The sequence below is a fragment of the Heptranchias perlo genome, chromosome 9 (assembly GCF_035084215.1).
Source record: "Heptranchias perlo isolate sHepPer1 chromosome 9, sHepPer1.hap1, whole genome shotgun sequence".
Classification (NCBI taxonomy): domain Eukaryota; kingdom Metazoa; phylum Chordata; class Chondrichthyes; order Hexanchiformes; family Hexanchidae; genus Heptranchias; species Heptranchias perlo.
Window position 1 is genome coordinate 3,550,285 of NC_090333.1, and position 20,643 is coordinate 3,570,927.

At 47.9% G+C, this 20,643-nt stretch overlaps 1 non-coding gene across 1 annotated transcript; it reads right to left on the reverse strand.

The window, feature by feature from the left end:
- Positions 1–5,197: 5,197 nt before the first annotated feature.
- LOC137325675 (U1 spliceosomal RNA) lies at positions 5,198–5,361 on the reverse strand. The gene has a single exon (XR_010963920.1). It is a non-coding gene; the product is annotated as a U1 spliceosomal RNA (small nuclear RNA).
- Between the last annotated feature and the right edge of the window lie 15,282 nt (positions 5,362–20,643).

Genomic DNA, 20,643 nt, shown 5'->3' on the forward strand with positions numbered 1-20,643 from the left:
TGTACAGTTCTGGTCACCCTATTATAGAAAGGATATTATTAAACTAGAAAGAGTGCAGAAAAGATTTACTAGGATGCTACCGGGACTTGATGGTTTGACTTACAGGGAGAGGTTAGACAGACTGGGACTTTTTTCCCTGGAGAGTAGGAGGTTAAGGGGTGATCTTATAGAAGTCTATAAAATAATGAGGGGCATAGATAAGGTCGATAGTCAAAATATTTTCCCAAAGGTAGGGGAGTCTATAACGAGGGGGCACAGATTTAAGGTGAGAGGGGAGAGATACAAAAGGATCCAGAGGGGCAATTTTTTCACTCAAAGGGTGGTGAGTGTCTGGAACGAGCTGCCAGAGGCAGTAGTAGAGGCGGGTACAATTTTGTCTTTTAAAAAGCATTTGGACAGTTACATGGGGAAGATGGGTATCGAGGGATATGGGCCAAGTGCAGGCAATTGGGACTAGCTTAGTGGTATAAACTGGGCGACATGGACATGTTGGGCCGAAGGGCCTGTTTCCATGTTGTAACTTCTATGATTCTATGATTCTATGATTCTATCTTTGGTTGCCAAAAAGCTGTCTATCTCAGATTTAAATTTAGCAATTGAGCTAGTATCAATTGCCGTTTGGGGAAGTGAGTTCCAAATGTTTTCTAATCTCACTCCTGAAAGGTCTGGCTCTAATTTTTAAGACTGTGCCCCCTACTCCTACAATCCCCAACCAGCGGAAATAGTTTCTCTCTATCCACCCTATCTGTTCCCCTTAATATCTTATAAACTTCGATCAGATCACCCCTTAACCTTCGAAACTCCAGAGAATACAACCCCAATTTGTGTAATCACTCCTCGTAACTTAACCCTTGAAGTCCGGGTATCATTCTAGTAAACCTACGCTGCACTCCCTCCAAGGCCAATATGTCCTTCCGAAGGTGCGGTGCCCAGAACTGCTCACAGTACTCCAGGTGCGGTCTAACCAGGGTTTTGGAAGCCTGCTGCCCTTACCCGGTCTGGCCTATATGTGACTCCAGACCCACAGCAATGTGGTTGATTCTTAATTGCCCTCTGAAATGGCCTAGCAAGCCACTCAATTGTAAAATCTCGCTACGAAAAGTCATAATAAGAATAAAACCGGACGGACCACCCGGCATCGGACCACTAGGCACCGGACACGACAACGGCAAAACACCAAGCCCAGTCGACCCTGCAAGGTCCTCCTTACTAACATCTGGGGACTTGTGCCAAAATTGGGAGAGCTGTCCCACAGACTAGTCAAGCAACAGCCTGACATAGCCATACTCACAGAATCATATCTTTCAGCCAACGTCCCAGACTCTTCCATCACCATCCCTGGGTATGTCCTGTCCCACCGGCAGGACAGACCCACCAGAGGTGGCGGTACAGTGATATACAGTCAGGAGGGAGTGGCCCTGGGAGTCCTCAACATTGACTCTGGACCCCATGAAATCTCATGGCATCAGGTCAAACATGGGCAAGGAAACCTCCTGCTGATTACCACCTACCGTTCTCCCTCAGCTGATGAATCAGTCCTCCTCCATGTTGAGCACCACTTGGAGGAAGCACTGAGGGTAGCAAGGGCACAAAATGTACTCTGGGTGGGGGACTTCAATGTCCATCACCAAGAGTGGCTCGGTCGCACCACTACTGACCGAGCTGGCCGAGTCCTGAAGGACATAGCTGCCAGACTGGGCCTGCGGCAGGTGGTGAGCGAACCAACACGAGGGAAAAACTTACTTGACCTTGTCCTCACCAATCTACCTGTCGCAAATGCATCTGTCCATGACAGTATTGGAAGGAGTGACCACCGCACAGTCCTCGTGGAGATGAAGTCCCGTCTTCGCAATGAGGACACCATCCAACGTGTTGTGTGGCACTACCACCGTGCTAAATGGGATAGATTCAGAACAGATCTAGCAGCTCAAAACTGGGCATCCATGAGGCGCTGTGGGCCATCAGCAGCAGCAGAATTGTATTCCAGCACAATCTGTAACCTCATGGCCCGGCATATTCCTCACTCTACAATTACCAACAAGCCAGGGGATCAACCCTGGTTCAATGAGGAGTGTAGAAGAGCATGCCAGGAGCAGCACCAGGCGTACCTAAAAATGAGGTGCCAACCTGGTGAAGCTACAACTCAGGACTACATGCATGCTAAACAGCGGAAGCAACATGCTATAGACAGAGCTAAGCGATTCCACAACCAACGGATCAGATCAAAGCTCTGCAGTCCTGCCACATCCAATCGTGAATGGTGGTGGACAATTAAACAACTAACAGGAGGAGGAGGCTCTGCAAACATCCCCATTCTCAATGATGGCGGAGTCCAGCACGTGAGTGCAAAAGACAAGGCTGAAGCGTTTGCAACCATCTTCAGCCAGAAGTTGTAACTTCTATGATTCTGTTGTAACTTCTATGATTCTATTTTGGACAGTTACATGGGTAAGATGGGTATAGAGGGATATGGGCCAAGTGCAGGCAATTGGGACTAGCTTAGTGGTATAAACTGGGCGACATGGACATGTTGGGCCGAAGGGCCTGTTTCCATGTTGTAACTTCTATGATTCTTCTATGATTCTAAGTGCCGAGTGGATGATCCATCTCAGCCTCCTCCCGATATCCCCACCATCACGAAACCCAGTCATCGGCCAATTCGATTCACTCCACGTGATGTCAAGAAACGGCTGAGTGCACTGGATACAGCAAAGGCTATGGGCCCCGACAACATCCCAGCTGTCGTGCTGAAGACTTGTGCTCCAGAACTAGCTGCGCCTCTAGCCAAGCTGTTCCAGTACAGCTGCAACACTGGCATCTACCCGACAATGTGGAAAATTGCCCAGGTATGTCCTGTCCACAAAAAGCAGGACAAATCCAATCCGGCCAATTACCGCCCCATCAGTCTACTCTCAATCATCAGCAAAGTGATGGAAGGTGTCGTCGACAGTGCTATCAAGCGGCACTTACTCACCAATAACCTGCTCACCGATGCTCAGTTTGGGTTCCGCCAGGACCACTCGGCTCCAGACCTCATTACAGCCTTGGTCCAAACATGGACAAAAGAGCTGAATTCCAGAGGTGAGGTGAGTGTGACTGCCCTTGACATCAAGGCAGCATTTGACCGAGTGTGGCACCAAGGAGCCCGAGTAAAATTGAAGTCAATGGGAATCAGGGGGAAAACTCTCCAGTGGCTGGAGTCATACCTAGCACAAAGGAAGATGGTAGTGGTTGTTGGAGGCCAATCATCTCAGCCCCAGGGCATTGCTGCAGGAGTTCCTCAGGGCAGTGTCCTAGGCCCAACCATCTTCAGCTGCTTCATCAATGACCTTCCCTCCATCATAAGGTCAGAAATGGGGATGTTCGCTGATGACTGCACAGTGTTCAGTTCCATTCGCAACCCCTCAAATAATGAAGCAGTCCGAGCCTGCATGCAGCAAGACCTGGACAACATCCAGGCTTGGGCTCATAAGTGGCAAGTAACATCGCGCTCAGGAAAGGAGACTTTCTTTGATGGTGCCAATTAATCTGCACCAGAAAGTCGCTCCCCCCGACGGGGATTCGAACCCAGGTCTCAACGAGTTTGAAAGGTTGCCTCCTATTAGAATTCTGAGAATTCCTCCTCTTCCGAGTTTGTAAAACTTTGGCCATTGACCAAAATCCTAAGATGGAAGGATAGGTGAGACGTCACCAGTCTCTGTTTCAATGCAAAACCTACAGCAGGTGGTCAACGATCAGCACTAATTCGAGAGGCAGTCGGTCATTGAGAGAGGCAACTGCTCCAGACATGGCCTCGATTCTGATGCAAAACCAAATCGACAGCGAGGACGTGGGGTGAAAAGGGAGCCTTGTGTGGCAAGTGCTCGACGATCGGAATGAATTCGAAGAACAATGGCCCATCGAGCGAAGCAATTGCAACATGATGAGAGACCATCAAAAACCATTAAAGACTCTTAACGACTTTGTAAGAACTGTTAAACAGACATGGAGTGCCTCATTTAACAACGAAAACTATTGTAAGAGAAGGGTCTTTTAGTGGAAGTTCGAAACCCCTCTCTCTCTTGTTTGCTCTCTTGCTTTTGGTCTCTTGATTTATGCTCTTGTTTGCTGTCTCTGGTTCTTGCTCTCTTGCTTCTTAGCTCTTATCCCTTTTCCAGCTCTTTCTCTCTCTCTCTCTTCGTTCCTGCTCGCTCTTTTTTTTCACCTGAGCTCTCCAGGGAGGAGAGCAGCTTCCAACGAAACCAATGTGAGAGAACCGGTCAGCCAGACCGAAGAGTGCAAAGGAATGGTGAGCCCCAACCATACGTGTGTGTGTGTGTGTGATAGGTGTCTCCAGGGTCCCCACCAGCCTCTCTCTCACTCAGAGGCTGCTGTGGAGGGAAAGCTTTTTAAAAAGAACTTTCATATTGTTCAGCGGGATAAGGTACTGTAGTGGGTGTGTGTAACTCAATGTACTGTGTAGGACCGTTTTTATCGTTATTTTCTTCGTGTTGATGGAATAATAAAACCAACATTCCAATTAAATTCAAACACCGAGTTTGTGTGTTCTCTGTGCTATTCGGCTACGTGATCCATCACCGGGTGCGTTAGCAAAAGTCCTGTCTTCCTGAACCCCCGGTCCGTGAGGTATAAGTGTTCCTTGGCTAGACCGGGGACCAGATATCTGCACCGATCAATAGGGTGAGAACAACCCCAAAGCACCCTACAGTCCTAACCACTAGACCTGCCTCAACCTCCCTGGGGAACCTGTACATGAGGCTGAGAACATGCACGCCGGCCCCAATGGCAGCACCGACCAGCAGGGAAACGGCCGGCCGGTCCTTCCATTTCACAGGCTTTTGGCCCTCGATAAAACGGCAAAGGTGTTCAGAAGGACGGGAGGGAGGGAAATCAGCACAAAGCAGGTCCACTGGAATGTCACAACTCCGACCCAGAAAACAAAGGGTCCTGGTCAAAGCAGTCCTGCCCCGCCCTGCCATTAATGTGACAATGGACAGGGCCCAGCAGCTTGAGACATATCTTTCTTTCAATATGAAAGTTCTTTTTAAAAAGCTTTCCCTCCACAGCAGCCTCTGAGTGAGAGAGAGACTCACTGACTGACACAACGTGCACACACACACACACACACACACACAAACAACACCTCCCATCCGATTGGTGGACGACTGGATCGAAAATCAAACTTTTAGTTTCAATGCAGGGGAGAGCCCGAACGCAGTCCCCCACTACCACAAATTTTGCAGTTAAGTATCCCGCATTTGGGGACATCGCAGGCGTCAGCGCACCCCGCGTGCAATGGGCTGGCCTCATCCTGGGAGATCCACCTTCAGGATCACAGATTCTCCCCTGCCAGGTAAGTATGCCTTATGTCTCCACACAGTGCCACTTGACAGCATTCACTGCCTCTTCACTCACAATGTGCTAATGCTCAGAGATTAATTTTGCTCCTGTATTGTAACATGTATCCGATAACATACTCAGAGAAAATACTGCAGCGATGCAGTGGTCTTTCCCCATGGCCCTGTCAATTTTTTTCCAAGTCAAGTATTTATCCAATTCCCTTTTGAAAGTTACAATTGAATCTGCTTCATCCACCCTTTCAGGCAGTGTATTCCAGATCATTACAACTGGCTGCATAAAAAAATGTTTCCTCATGTCGCCTCTGGTTCTTTTGCCAATCATTTTATCTCTGTACCCACTCGTGACTGACCCTTCTGCCTCTGGAAACAGTTTCTCATATTTACTCTGTCAAAACCGTTCATGATATTGAGCACCTCTAACAAATCTCCCCTTCGCCTTCTCTGCTCCAAGGAGAACAACCCAAGCTTCTTCAGTCTCTCCACATCACTGAAGTCCCTCATCCCTGGTTCCATTCTAGTAAATCTCTTTTGAACCCTAAGGCCTTTCCATCCTTCCTGAAGTGCGGTGCCCAGAATTGAACACAATACTCCAGTTGAGGCCTAACCAGTGTTTTATAAAGGTTTAACTTAACTTCCTTGCTTTTGTACTCTATGCTCTTAATAAAGCATATGGGATCCTGGACTTGATTAAGAGCCTTCTCAACTTGTCCTGTCACCTTCAAAGGTTAATGTATATACACCCCCAGTGCTCTCTGTTCCTGCACCCCCTTTAAAATTGTACCATTTAGTTTATATTGCCTCTCCTCATTCTTCTTACCAAAATGCATCACTTCACACTTCTCTGCAGTAAATTTCACTGCCATGTGTCTGCCCATTTCACCAGTCTGTCTACGTCCCCCTGAAGTCTGTTACTATCCTCCACATTGTTTACTACTTTTCCGAGTTTTGTGTCATCTGCAAACTTTGAAATTATACCCTCCAGATCCAAGTCCAGGTCACTAATATATATTAAAAATAGCAGTGGTCCTAATACTGACCCCTGGGGAACACCACTCTATACTTCCCTCCAGTCTGAAAAATAACCGGTCACCAGTACTCTCTGCTTTCTATCCCATAGCCAAGTTTATATCCATGCTGCCACTGTCGTTTTAATCGCATGGGCTTTAATTTTGCGAACAAGTCGATTATGCGGTACTTTATCAATTGCCTTTTAAAGTCCATAAACACAATATCAACCCTCTCCGTTACTTCATCAAAGAACTCAATCAAGTTAGTCAAACTCGATTTTCCTTTAACAAATCCACGCTGACTTTCATTTATTAGCCCATACTCTTCCAAGTGCCAATTTATTTTGTCTGGATTTTTGCCTCAAAGTTTCCTCACCACCGATGTTGGGCTGACAGCCTGGAATTGCCGGGTTTATACCTCGCCCCTTTTTTGAACAGGGGTGTAACATTTGCAATCCTCCAGCACCATCCCCGTATCGAAGGAGGATTAGAAGATTGTGGCCAGAGCCTCTGTAATTTCTACCCTTACTTCCCTCAGTAACCTGGATTGCATCCCATCTGGACCAGGTGACTTTTCTACTTTGAGCCCTGCCAATCTTTTAAGTATCTCCTCTTTATCTATTTTTATCCTGTCCAACATCACTACCACCTCCTCCTTTACTGGTACAATGGCAGCATCCTCTTCTCTAGTGAAGACCGATGCAAAGTATTCATTTAGTACCTCAGCCATATCCTCTGCCTGCACAAGAAGATCTCCTTTGACTACCGTTTTACTATTCGTGTGTTTATGAAAGACTTTTGGGTTCCCTTTTATATTAGCCTCTAATCTATTCTCATCCTCTCTCTTTGCCCCTATTATTCCCTTTATTTTAAACAAGGTCTCCACTGTACTTCCATTATTCAGCCTGGTTCTCTACTGTATTATGAACCTTACATTCATCATAAGCCTCCTTTTCATGTTTCATTTTAATCTCGATATCTTTAGTCATTCAGGGAGCTCTAGCTTTGTAACGCCCTTTTCCCCTCATTGGGATGTGTCTACTCTGCACTCGAACAGACTTCTCCTTACTGGCCTCCCATCGTTCAATTACCGTTTTGCCTGCCGATTTTTGATTCCACTCCACCTGGGCATGATCTCTTTTAACTGACTGAAATTTGCCCTTCTCCAGTTAAGCATTTTCACATTTGATTGTTCCTTGTTCTTTTCCATTACTATTCTAAACCTAATGATATTATGATCACTGTTCCCCAAATGCTCCCCCACTGAAACATGCTCTACCTGCCCCACTTCATTCCCCAGAACTAGGTCCAGCACTGTTTCCTTCCTGGTTGGGCTGGAAACACACTGTTCCAGAAAGCTCTCTGGAACACATTTCAGGAATTCCTCCCCCTCTTTGCCCTTTATACTGTTACTATCCCAATCTATATTAGGATAATTGAAGTCCCACATTATTACTGCCCTATAGTTCTTGCATCTTTCTGTAATTTGCCTGCAAATGTTCTCCTCTCTCTCCTCCCCACTATTTGGTAGCCTGTAGTATACACCCAGTAACATAATAGTTCCTCTATTGTCCCTTAATTCTAACCAAATAGATTCTGTCTTTGACCCCTCAACAACATCATCCCTTTCCAGTGCTATAACAGTTTCTTTGATCAACACTGCTAGTCCCCCCTCCTTTCTATCCTTCCCTCTTTCTCCTGAATACCTTGTAGCCAGGAATATTAAGTACATAATCCTCCCCTTCTTTGAGCCAGGTCTCTGTTATTGCCACTATATCATTGTCCCATTTGGCGACTTGAACCTGCAGCTCACCAACCTTATTTACCACACTACGTGAATTTACGCAAATGCACTCCAATCTTTTTTCTGATTCGTTCATGGAATGTGGGTGTTGCTGGTGGTGGTGAGCCGCCTTCTTGAACCGCTGCAGTCCGTGTGATGAAGGTACTCCCACAATCTCATCTTAAACTGCCTCGCATTTTCCCCCTGACTGATCCCTATTTCTGAACTATTCTTTAATCTAGTGCTACGTGTCCCTCCCAGTCCTCTGAGCATCTTGTTTCGCCCCTAAAGTATTTCCTCCTGGTGTCCATTCCCCTGCCAAATTAGTTTTCACCATAAGACCATCGAGATAGGAGCAGGAGTAGGCCATTCGGCCCCTCGAGCTGACTCCACCATTTAATGAGACCATGCCTGATCTGATTTTTACCTCAACTCCACTTTCCCGCCCTTTCCCCATATCCTTTGACTCCCTTGCTGATTAAAAATTTGTCTGACTCAGCCTTGAATGTATTCAATGACTCAGCCTCCACAGCTTTTTGGGGTAAAGAATTCCAAAGATTCACGATCCTCTGGGAGAAGAAATTCCACTTCATTTCAGTCTAAACCGGTCACCCCTTATTCTGAGACTATGCCCCCTGGTTTTAGATTCCCCCATGAGGGGTAACATCCTCTCAGCATCTACCCTATCGAGTCCCCTCAGAATCTTGTATGTTTCAAGAAGATCTCCTCTCATTCTTCTGAACTCCAATGAGTATAGACCCAACCTGTTCAATTTTTCCTCATAAGACAACCCTTCCATACCCGGAATCAACCTCGTGAACCTTCTCTGAACTGCCTCCAATGCAAGTATGTCCTTCCTTAAATAAGGGCACCAGAACTGTACGCAGTACTCCAGGTGTGGTCTCACCAGCACCCTGTACAGTTGTAGCATGACTTCCCTGCTTTTATACTCCATCCCCCGAGAAATAAAGGCCAATAGTCCGTTTGCCTTCCAGATTACCTGCTGCACCTGTATGTTGACTTTTTGTGTGTCATGTACGAGGACACCCAGATCCCACTGTACCACAGCATTTTGTAGTATTTCTCCATTCAAATAATATTTTGCTTTTTTATTTTTCCTCCCAAAGTGGATGACTTCACATTTTCCCACATTATATTCCAATTATATTATATTAACCCTCCCCCACAGCACGAGTTAAGCTCCCCATGAGGACACTGGTCCCAGTTCTGTTGAGGTGTCACCCGTCCATCTTGAACAGATCCCTCCTACAGAACTGGTCCCAATGCCCCAGGAACCTGAAGCCCTCTCTCCTGCACCATTGCTCCAGCCACGCATTAACTTGTCTTTTCCTACTATTCCTACACTCACCAGCACGAGACACTGGGAGTAATCCAGAGATTACTATCTTTGAGGTCCTGCTTTTTAACTTCCTCCCTAGCTCCTGAAACGCTGCAGAACCTCAACCCCTTTCCTTCCTATGTCATTGGTTCCCACATAGACCACGACTTCTGGCTGTTCCCCTGCCCCCCCTCAAAATGTTCCGCACCCTCTCAGTGATGTCCTTTACCCTGGCACCAGGGAGGCAACACACCATGTGGGACTCACGTCGCCGGTTGCAGAAATGCCTGTCTATCCCCCGGACTTTCGAATCCTCTATGACAGCTGCATTTCTTGTGCCCCCCCTCCCCCCGACCCTGTGCAGCCGAGTCTCCCATGGTGCCGTGGATTTGCTCCAGACTGCACTCCCCCATGGTGTCAACACCCTCACTGGGACTCAACACTGAATACCAATTTGTGAGTGCCACACTCCCAGGGGACTCCTGCACGGCCTGCCTGTTCCTTCTTGTCTGTCCGGTGGACACCCACTCCCTCTCCACCTGAACTCTCTGTAGCTGGGGGGTGACCACCTCCTGAAACGTGCGATCCACAAAACTCTCAGCTTCCCGCATTCACTGTAGTGACGCCAGCCGCCCCTCAAACTCAGAAGCCCTGAGCTTGAACTCCAGCAGATGGCGGCACTTCCTGTACATGTGGTTTTCCAGGACACAAAGTGCGTTCTGGAGTTCCCACATGGCACAGGATGTGCATGGGACGGGCCCCAGCTGTCCTGCCACGTAAACTGTTTCTTTAGCTTTAAGGCACTTTACTGTTTATCTGACAGTAAAACACGAACCAACCACTAAAAAACACTAACCAATGAACTAAATACTGACTGACCTGCCCTCGGCGCGCCTCCTTGCCTTGTTTTGATTCCTCCTGCGTCTCCCTTTATGCTCCGCTCAGTCTAAGTCTACAGTTCTTGGGTTTAAATCACTTAGCACCTCCTTCCCCCTCTGCACCTAATTCCCACATGCACCAAATTCCCAGTTGAATGTGTTCACTCCGTTCGAGGCTCACTCTCTGCCTTTCCCAAACTCTGTGCTCAATCTCCACACTCACATCATCAGTAAATCTCCACACTCACATCAGTGAAAATCCGCATTCATCAGTAAAAATACAGAGCAAGGAGTCTCGCACACACCATCCTACAATATACTTTCATTATCTGTGCAGCGAGACCGAGATCAGAGTTTAAACACACTAATACTCACCAACCCGCCTGCAATAGCACATCCCAGGATTTTTATTGAACTCTCTTATTCTCCATTTGTACCACACAGAACAGTGCAGATCCCTTCTCCTCAGGGCACTGCATCACCTGTTATTTAAATCCTCCTGTCCAATAAGATTCTACGATTCCATCAGTCAAAATCCACACACACAACTCCGGTCAAGATCCACAGAGCAAGGAGTCTCGCACACACTCAATCACTGTTAGAGCAAGGAGTCCCGCACGCACCATCCTACAATACACTTTCATTACCTGTACAGTGAGACAGAGACCAAGAGTTTAAACATGCTTACACTCACCAGTCCGTCTTCAATAACACATCCCAGGAGAAAGAGCGAGAGAGAGAGGGGTCAGTGCACCTACCTGCCCTGATATAACAGAAGCTTGTCAGTCAAAAGTCCTCTCCTCCCAGTCCAAAGCCCCTATCCTACCAGCTAACTGCTTTCTCTGTCTCAAACAGCCCCCTGCTGTGGAAAGGTCCAAGTTGAGTCCGTCTGTGAGGGGGGAGGGCATTTTGTCTTGGTGCAGTGACCCAGATTGTTCCTTCCCGGGGCTGTGTGAGGTGAGACCTCCTGCTGGGAGCCAGGTCTAAGGTCTGCTACCTGGAGAGGACAGAGCTCTTTTCACCATTGTGTACAGACAGGCAGTGAGCAAATGAACTGAATGGAGCCCTCAATCACCTGCAAAGCTCCTTTGCTCACACCTTCCTTTCATTAAACTCACCTCAATTGTCTGATTTCAAAAGTTTCCTTTCTTTTATTTTAACCTGCTACTTCTTTGTCTGTTATCCATCTGCTTTTTGATTGCTTTTTCCCTCTTCCCTATCGGTCATAGAATCAAACAGCACAGAAGGAGGCCATTGGGCTGACTCTTTGAAAGATCTATCCAATTAATCCCACTCCCTGCTAATTCCCTGTCGCCCTGCAAATTTTTCCTTTCGAAGTCGACATCCACTTTCTGCTTTTCCCTCTGCTCTTTTTCTCCGTCTCCCCCCGTTCCCTTTATAATCACGACGTTTGCTTCCATTTCCCCCTGTGACACTGTGCAGTCCGTGTGTACAGGTCTCTGTGTCTGTGCTTCAAGCAATGTTTGTCTCTCTCACTGTCTCTGTCTGTGGTAGTCACTGTACCTCAGCCTGTTTTTACTACGTTAATTACTTTGCGTCAGTATTTACAGTAGAGGAAGAGGATAGCATGCTGGACATCCCAAGGAAACTAATTTTGAATCAGGGATGGGGACTCACTGTAATCATAAATCATCAGGTGGCACGAATGTTACGTGCTGCCTGCATCGCAAACAACAGGCGAAGGTTAATCACCGACCGCGATCCCAGCACCTGTTTTCAGGAGTTAACAAATTTAACCCAAGAGTTTAAAGATAGAGAGACACTTGCACTGTCCTACAATATACTTTCATTGCTTGTACAGGCATCACTTGTCATTTAAATCTTTCTGTGCTGTAAGGTTCTATGATTCCATCAGTAAAAATCCACATTCAAAACATCAGTAAAAATCCACAGAGCAAGAGGTCTCCCACACACCATCCTCCAATACACTTTCATTACCTGTGCAGCAAGACAGAGATCAAGAGTAATACTCACCAACCTGCCTACAGTAGCACATCCCAGGAATAAGAGAGAGAGGGGCCAGTGCATCTGCCTCCCCTGATGGAGCAGAAGCTTGTCAGTCAAAAGTCTTCTCCTCCCAGTCCAAAGCCCCCAACCTACCAGGTAACTGCTTTCTCTGTCTCAAACCCAGCCCCCTTCTGTGGAAGGGTCCAAGGTGAGTCTGTCTGTGAGGGGGGAGGGCCTTCTGTCTTGGTGCAGTGACCCAGGTGGTTCCTTCCTGGGCCTGTCTGAGGTCAGACCTCCTGCTGGGAGCCAGGAATAAGGCCTACTACCTGTGGAAGCCAGGGCCCTGTTAACCATTGTGCACAGAGTCAGTGAGCTGAAACTGAGGGGAGCCCTCACTCACCTCCAAAGCTCCATTGCTCACTGGAGCATTAATGAAAAGAAGGATCTTCCTTTCATTACAATCACCTCAATTGTCTCATTTCAATGTTCCTTGCTTTATTTTAACCTGCTGCTTCTTTGTCTGTTACCAGTCTGCTTTTTGGTTGCTCTTTCCCTGTTCCCCATCTGTTATAGAATCAGAATCAAACAGCACAGAAGGAGCCCATTGGGCCCATCGAGCCGGTGCTGGCTCTTTGAAAGAGCTGTCCAATTAGTCCCACTCCCCAGCTAATTCACCGTAGCCAAATTTTTCCTTTGAAGTATCCATCCACTTTCTGCTTTTCCCTCTGCTCTTGTCTCTCCATCTCCCCCTGTTCCCTTTGTATTATAGTAGATACAGCACAGGAGGTGGCCATTCAGCCCCTCGTGCCTGTGCTGGCTCTTTGAAAGAACTATCCAATTAATCCCACTCCCTCTGCTCTTTCCCCACAGCCCTGTAAGTTATTTCCCTTCAAGTGTTTATCTAATTCTCTGTTGAAAGTTACTATTGAATCTGCTTCCACCACCCTTTTAGGCAGTGCATTCCAGATCATTACAACTCACTGCATTAAAAAATGTTTCCTCTCGTCACCTCTGGCTCTTCTGCTGATTCATTTTGTCCCGGATTGTTGTCCCTAAAAGTTTCCCCACCACCGACGTTAGGCTGACTGCAATTGCTGGGTTTATCCCTCTCCCCTTTTTTGAACAGGGGTATAACATTTGCAATCCTCCAGTCCTCCGGCACCATCCCCATATCTAAAGGAGGATTGGAAGATTGTGGCCAGACCCAACGCAATTTCCACCCTTACTTCCCTCAATAACCGAGGATGCATCCCATCTGGACCGGGTGACTTTTCTACTTTGAGCATTGCCAATCTTTTAAGCACCTCCTCCTCCTGTAATCCTGACATCCCCAGCCATTTCCCATTGTGACATCAATAGAACCATGGAAAAGATACAGCACAGAAGGGGCCATTCGGCCCATCGTGTCCGCACCGGCTCGAAGAACAACCAGGTGCCCATTCTAATCCCACCTTCCAGCATCCGGTCTGTAGCCCTGCAGCTTACAGCACTTTAGGTGCAGGTCCAGGTACTTTTAAAAAGAGTTGAGGGTCCCTGCCTCTACCACCAATTCGGGCAGTGAATTCCATACACCCACCACCCTCTGGGTAAAAATGTTTTTCCTCATGTCCCCTCTAATCCTTCCGCCAATCATCTTAAATCAATGTCCTCTCGTTCTTGAACTCTCCGCTAGGGGAAACAGGTACTTCCTTTCTACTCTATCTGGGCCCCACATAATTTTGTACACCTCAATCAAGTCTCCCCTCAGCCTCCTCTGCTCCAAGGAAAACAACCCCAGCCTATCCAATCTCTCCTCACAGCTGCAATTTTCAAGCCCTGACAACATTCTTGTAATACTTCTTTGCACTCTCTCCACAGCAATTACATCCTTCCTGTAATGTGGTGACCAGAACTGCGCTCAATACTCCAGCTGTGGCCTTACCAGCATTTTATACAGTTCCATCATTACATCCCTGCTTTTTATTCTATACCTCGGCTAATAATGGAGAGCATTCCATATGCCTTCTTCACAACCTTATCTACCTGTACTGCCACCTTCAGGGACCTGTGCACACGCACTCCAAGATCTCTCACTTCCTCGACCCCTCTCAATATATTCCCGTTTACTGCGTGTTCCCGTTTACTGTTTGCCCTCCCTAAGTGCATTACCTCACACTTCTCCGGGTTGAACTCCATTTGCCACTTTTCCGCCCACTCCACCAAACCATTGATATTTTCTTGGAGTCTACAGCTATCCTCTTCACTATCGACTACACGGCCAATTTTTGTGTCGTCTGCAAATTTGCCAATCATGCCCCTTACATTCAAGTCCAAATCATTAATATATACCACAAACAGCAAGGGACCCAACACTGAGCCCTGTGGCACACCACTGGAAACGGATTTCCATTCACAAAGACATCTGTGTGCAGAAGTCCTCTGCACTTGAAGCATGTGCTTCAAGCATTGTTTGTCTCGCTCTCGCTGTCTGTCTGTGGGAGTCACTGTGCCTCAACCTGTTTTTACTGAACACTTTCATTTTCTACATGTATCACACAGAACAGTGCAGATCCGTTCACTGCACTGCATCACCCCTCATTTAAACAGGTGGAATGGTCAGGACCTTGATCAAACTCTTCCCTTTCTGTGTCTTTATATTTACCAATACACAACTGGATCTATCTCCCTCTGTATCACTCACACCTTTATCTATCTCTCTCTGTTGGTGTCTGTTTCAATTACTGTACTGAGTCACACCTTTATCTATCTCCCTCTATCACCTCCTGCACTCAGTCTCACCTTTATCTGTCGCCCCTCTTGGTGTCTCTGTGTATCACTCACTATACTGAGTCTCACTTTGAACTAACTCCCTCTGTTGGTTTGTCTCTATTACTCACTGTACTCAGTCACACATTATCCCTCTCTGCTGGTGTCTCTCTGTAGTACTGTACTGAGTCTCACCTTTATTTATCTCCCTCTGTCGGTGTCTATCACATGGGGACATGGAAGCTGAACGTGAAACTGTTGACCCCGGGAAACATTGAGGAACTGACGAGGGATTACAAAGGTTGGAGAACCGTAAAGCCCCTCTTTGACTCCCCAGTGCACTGGTGGGAAGCCATCAAGGCGAACATCAAGAGGTTCTTCATCCTCAAAGGTGTTCAGAAGGCGAGAGAGAGGCAGAGGGAAACGTCCCGACTCCAGAAAAGCATGCAGAATCTTCTCCTGCTGCAGTCGATGGGGATCGATGTCGGGGAGGAACTCAGAGAGGTGAAGGACCAGCAAGCCTCGCTCTTTGCCTCCGAGGCCTCGAAGATCATCTTCCGGTCCAGAGTCCGCTCCGTGGAGCAGGACGAGACTTGCTCGCGCTTCTTCTTCCAAAAGGTGCACAGAGAGAGCTCTGTGATCAGCAGCCTGAAGGAAGAGAACGGCTCGGTCACGTCCTCGCAGCCCGACATACTGAGGATCTGCAAATCCTTTTATGCCGGACTGTACGACGCGAAGCCCACAGACAGCGCGGCCTCCCACTCCTTCTTGTCGTCTATCACGGAGGTTCTAGACGACAGCAAGCGGGAGAGTCTGGATCACCCGCTAACTCTGGACGAACTGACAAAGGCCGTCCGATCCTTCGAGAAGAGTAAGACTCCCGGAAGCGACGGCTTACCGATGGAGTTGTACTCGGCTCTGTGGGACTGGATAGGCCCAGACCTGCTGGAAGTGTACGGGGGTATGCTTCTGGCAGGCAGCATGTCAGACTCCATGAGGAAAGGCATCATCACCCTCATCTACAAACGGAAGGGGGAGAGGGAAGAAATCAAAAATTGGCGACCCATCTCACTACTTAACGTGGACTACAAAATTCTGTCCAAGGTCATCGCCAATCGGGTCAAGTCAGCCCTGGAGGTGGTGATCCACCCCGATCAGACCTGCGCCGTACCCGGCAGGAAGATCTCTGATAGCCTGGCGCTACTCAGGGATACGATTGCCTACGTACAGGACAGGGGGGTGAACACCTGCCTGATCAGCCTGGACCAGGAGAAGGCCTTTGACAGAATATCCCACACGTACATGATGGACGTGCTCTCCAAAATGGGGTTTGGGGAGGGAATCCGCAATTGGATCCAACTGCTCTACACAAACATCAGTAGCGCAGTTTCAATCAACGGGTGGGAATCAGAAAGCTTTCCGATCAAATCTGGAGTCAGGCAGGGCTGTCCTCTCTCCTCCGTCTTGTTCGTGTGTTGCATCGAACCCTTTGCCGAGTCCATCAGGAGGGATGCGGGCATAAGAGGGGTGACGATCCCAGGCAGCGGAGGCACTCAGGTCAAGGCCTCCCTGTACATGGATGACGTCGCCGTCTTTTGCTCGGATCAGCTGTCGGTCCGCAGATTGATGAGCATCTGCGACCAGTTCGAACTGGCCTCGGGGGCCAGGGTAAATCGTAGCAAGAGCGAGGCCATGTTCTTTGGGAACTGGACTGACCGATCCTTTGTCCCCTTCACCGTCAGGTCGGATTACCTGAAGGTGCTGGGGATCTGGTTCGGGGGGGCCGGGGCGTGCACCAAAAACTGGGAGGAGCGTATCTCCAAGGTTAAGCAGAAACTGGGACTGTTGGATCAACGATCCCTCTCGATCGTGGGCAAGAACCTGGTCATCAGGTACGAGGTACTCTCGGTGTTGCTGTACGTGGCGCAGGTCTGGCCCATACCTCGCTCCTGCGCCGCGACAGTCACCCGAGCCATCTTCCACTTTGTCTGGAGATCAAAAATGGACCGTGTCCGCAGGGTCACGATGTACAAATCTCCAGAGAAAGGGGGGAAAGGCGTGCCCAACGTGGCCCTCATCCTGATGGCCACCTTTGTGTGCGGCTGCATCAAGCTGTGCATAGACCCTCAGTACGCAAACACAAAGTGTCACTACGTGCTGAGGTTCTACCTGTCCCCGGTGTTGAGAAGGATGGGCCTGGCCACGCTGCCACGGACCGTTCCGCCCCACCTGTCCTTCGTGGAAAGGTTTGTGCAGGAAAACACCTTTGACCACAAGGCGATCAGCAAGTGGTCCGCACGTAACGTCCTCGAGACCCTGCGGGAAAAGGAGATGGTGGATCCTGTCGGTTGGTTCCCCGAGCAGACGGTCAATGTCATTTGGCAGAACGCCTCATCGCCAGAGCTTTCAAACAAGCACCAAGACCTAGCTTGGCTGGTGGTGAGAAGGGCCCTTCCCGTCAGATCCTTCATGCACTCCCGGGCTCTCAGCGCCACCGCGCGCTGTCCCAGAGGAGGCTGCGGTGGAGACGAGACCGTCACCCATCTCCTTCTGGAATGTGCCTTTGCAAAGAAGGTCTGGAGAGAGATGCAGTGGTATCTGTCCAGGTTCGTCCCGAGCAGTTCCGTAACACAGGATTCTGTGCTCTATGGGCTGTTCCCGGGGACGCACACTGAGACGGACATCAGCTGCTGCTGGAAGACCATCAACTCGGTGAAAGACGCCCTTTGGTCTGCCCGAAACTTGCTGGTCTTCCAGCACAAGGAGCTGTCCTCGACCGAGTGTTGCAGACTGGCACATTCCAAGGTCCAGGACTACGTGCTGAGGGATGCACTGAGGATGGGTGCGGCCGCCGCAAAGGCTCTGTGGGGAAAGGCAACCGTTTAGAGCCTTCCCGCCATTGTAAACCGAGGGGCTGCAATCAGGGAAAAACCCCCTCGGGCAGAATGTAAAATTCAAATTGATGTAATGTAACTGTAATGAATCTGTAATGAACCTGTAAAGAATCTGTAACGTACCTGTTATCAAAAATGTGTATTGAGTGTAATGCAATGAGGCACCCTCGAGTGTCATGAACTGTAATTATGTCCAATGTGTTTCATTGAACTGTACTTGATGTAACCTGCAGGTGAAACAGTGATTTCCTTGTACTTCTTTCAATTTACTATACTGTATCCGCTGCACACATGCGGTCTCCTCTACACTGGGGAGACCAAACGCAGACTGGGTGATCGCTTTGCTGAACACCTCCGCTCTGTCCACAAGTGTGACCCTGACCTGCCGGTCACTTGCCATTTTAATTCCCCATCCCACACCTACTCTGACCTCTCTGTCCTCGGCCTCTTACACTGTTCCAATGAAGCTCAACTGAAGCTCGAGGAACAGCTCCTCATCTTTCGTTTAGGCACTTTACAACCTTCTGGACTCAACCATGATTTCAATAACTTCAGATCATAACCACTGCTCCCATTGTATCGGACAGCGAGTGCTGGTAATCGTTCCGCTGTTACCATTTACAGCTCCTCTGGACCATCTTTTGTTTCTTTAATTGTCCCGTTATCACCCTCCTTGCCTTGCACCATCATCTCTTTTGTCATTTAATCACTCCTGCCCACCACCCTATCACAGGCCTTTCCCTCCCTCCCCTTCCTACCGCCCATTCCCTGGCTCTGTACTTGCTTAAAAACTGTTAAATCTTTAGCTTCTTCCAGTTCTGATGAAAGGTCTTTGACCTGAAACATTAACTCTGTTTCTTTCTCCAGAGATGCTGCCTGACTTGATGAATATTTCCAGCATTTTCTCTTTTTATTTCAGATTTCCAGCATCCGCAGTATTTTCATCGAATCTTAGATTGGCTACAACACAGGAGGAGGCCATTCAGCCCATCGAGCCCGTGCTGGCTCTTTGAAAGAGCTATCCAATTAATCCCACTCCCCTGCTCTTTCCACATAGCCCTGTAACTTTTTCCCTTCAAGTATTTATCCAATTCCCTTTTGAAAGTTACTATTGAATCTGCTTCCACCGCCCTTTCAGGCAGTGTATTCCAGATCATCACAACTCGCTGCGTAAAAAAAAATGTTTCCTCATGTCGCCTCTGGCTCTTTTGCCGATCAACTTAAATCTGTGTCCTCTGGTTACCGACCCTTCTGCCACTGGAAACAGTTTCTCCTTATTTACTCTATCAAAACAGTTCATGATTTTGAACACCTCTATCAAATCTCGCCTCAACCTTCTCTGCTCTAAGGAGAACAATCCCAGCTGTCCCTGTCTCTCCAAATAATTGAAGTCCCTCATCCCTGGTACCATTCCAGTAAATCTCTTCTGCACCCTCTCGAAGACCTTGACATCCTTCCCAAAGTGTGGTGCCCAGAATTGGACACAATACTCCAGCTGAGACCTAACCAGTGTTTTATAAAGGTTTAGCATTACTTTCTTGCTTTTGTACTCTATGCCTCTATTTATAAAGCCCACGATCCCATATGCTTAATTAACAGTGTTCTCAACTTGTCCTGCTACCTTCAAAGTCTCTCTGTTCCTGCACCCCCTTTAAAATTGTACCATTTTGTTTATCACCCCTCCTCATTCTTCCTACCAAAGTACATCACTTCATACTTCTCTGCGGTAAATTCCATCTGCCTTGTGTCTGCCCATTTCAACAGTCTGCCTATGTCCTCCTGAAGGCTGTTATTATCCTCCACATTTTTTACTACATTTCCAAGTTTCGTGTCATCTGCAAACTTTGAAATTATACCCTTTATACCCAAGTCCAGGTCATTAATATTTATCAAAAAGAGCAGTGGTCTTAATACTGACCCTTGGAGACCACCACTGTGTCCTTCCCTCCAGTCTGAAAAACAACCGTTCACCACTACTCTCTGCTTTCTATCCCATAGCCAATTTTGTATCCACGCTACCACTGTCCCTTTAATTCCATGGGCTTCAATTTTGTTAACAAGCCTATTATGTGGTACTTTATCAAATGCCTTTTGAAAGTTCATATACACAACATCAACCGCACTACCCTCATCAACCCTCTCCGTTACTTCATCAAAGAACTCAATCAAGTTAGTCAAATATGATTTTCCTTTAACAAATCCGTGCTGACTTTCATTTACTAGCCCATACTTTTCCAAGTGCCAATTAATTTTGTCGGGATTATTGTCTCCATAAGTTTCCCCACCACCGATGTTAGGCTGACTGGCCTGTCATTGCCGGGTTTATCGCTCACCCCCACTTTGTGAACAGGAGTGTAACATTTGAAATCCTCCAGTCCTCCGGCACCGTCCCCATATCTGAGGAGGATTGGAAGTTTGTGGCCAGAGCCTCCGTAATTTCTACCCTAACTTCCCTCGGTAACCGAGGATATATCCCATCAGGACGAGGTGACTTTTCTACTTTGAGACCTGCCAATCTTTTAAGTGCCTCCGCTCAGGACTACATGCATGTTAAACAGCGGAAGCAACATGCTATAGACAGAGCTAAGCGATTCCACAACCAACGGATCAGATCAAAGCTCTGCAGTCCTGCCACATGCCAGTCGTCAATGGTGGTGGACAATTAAACA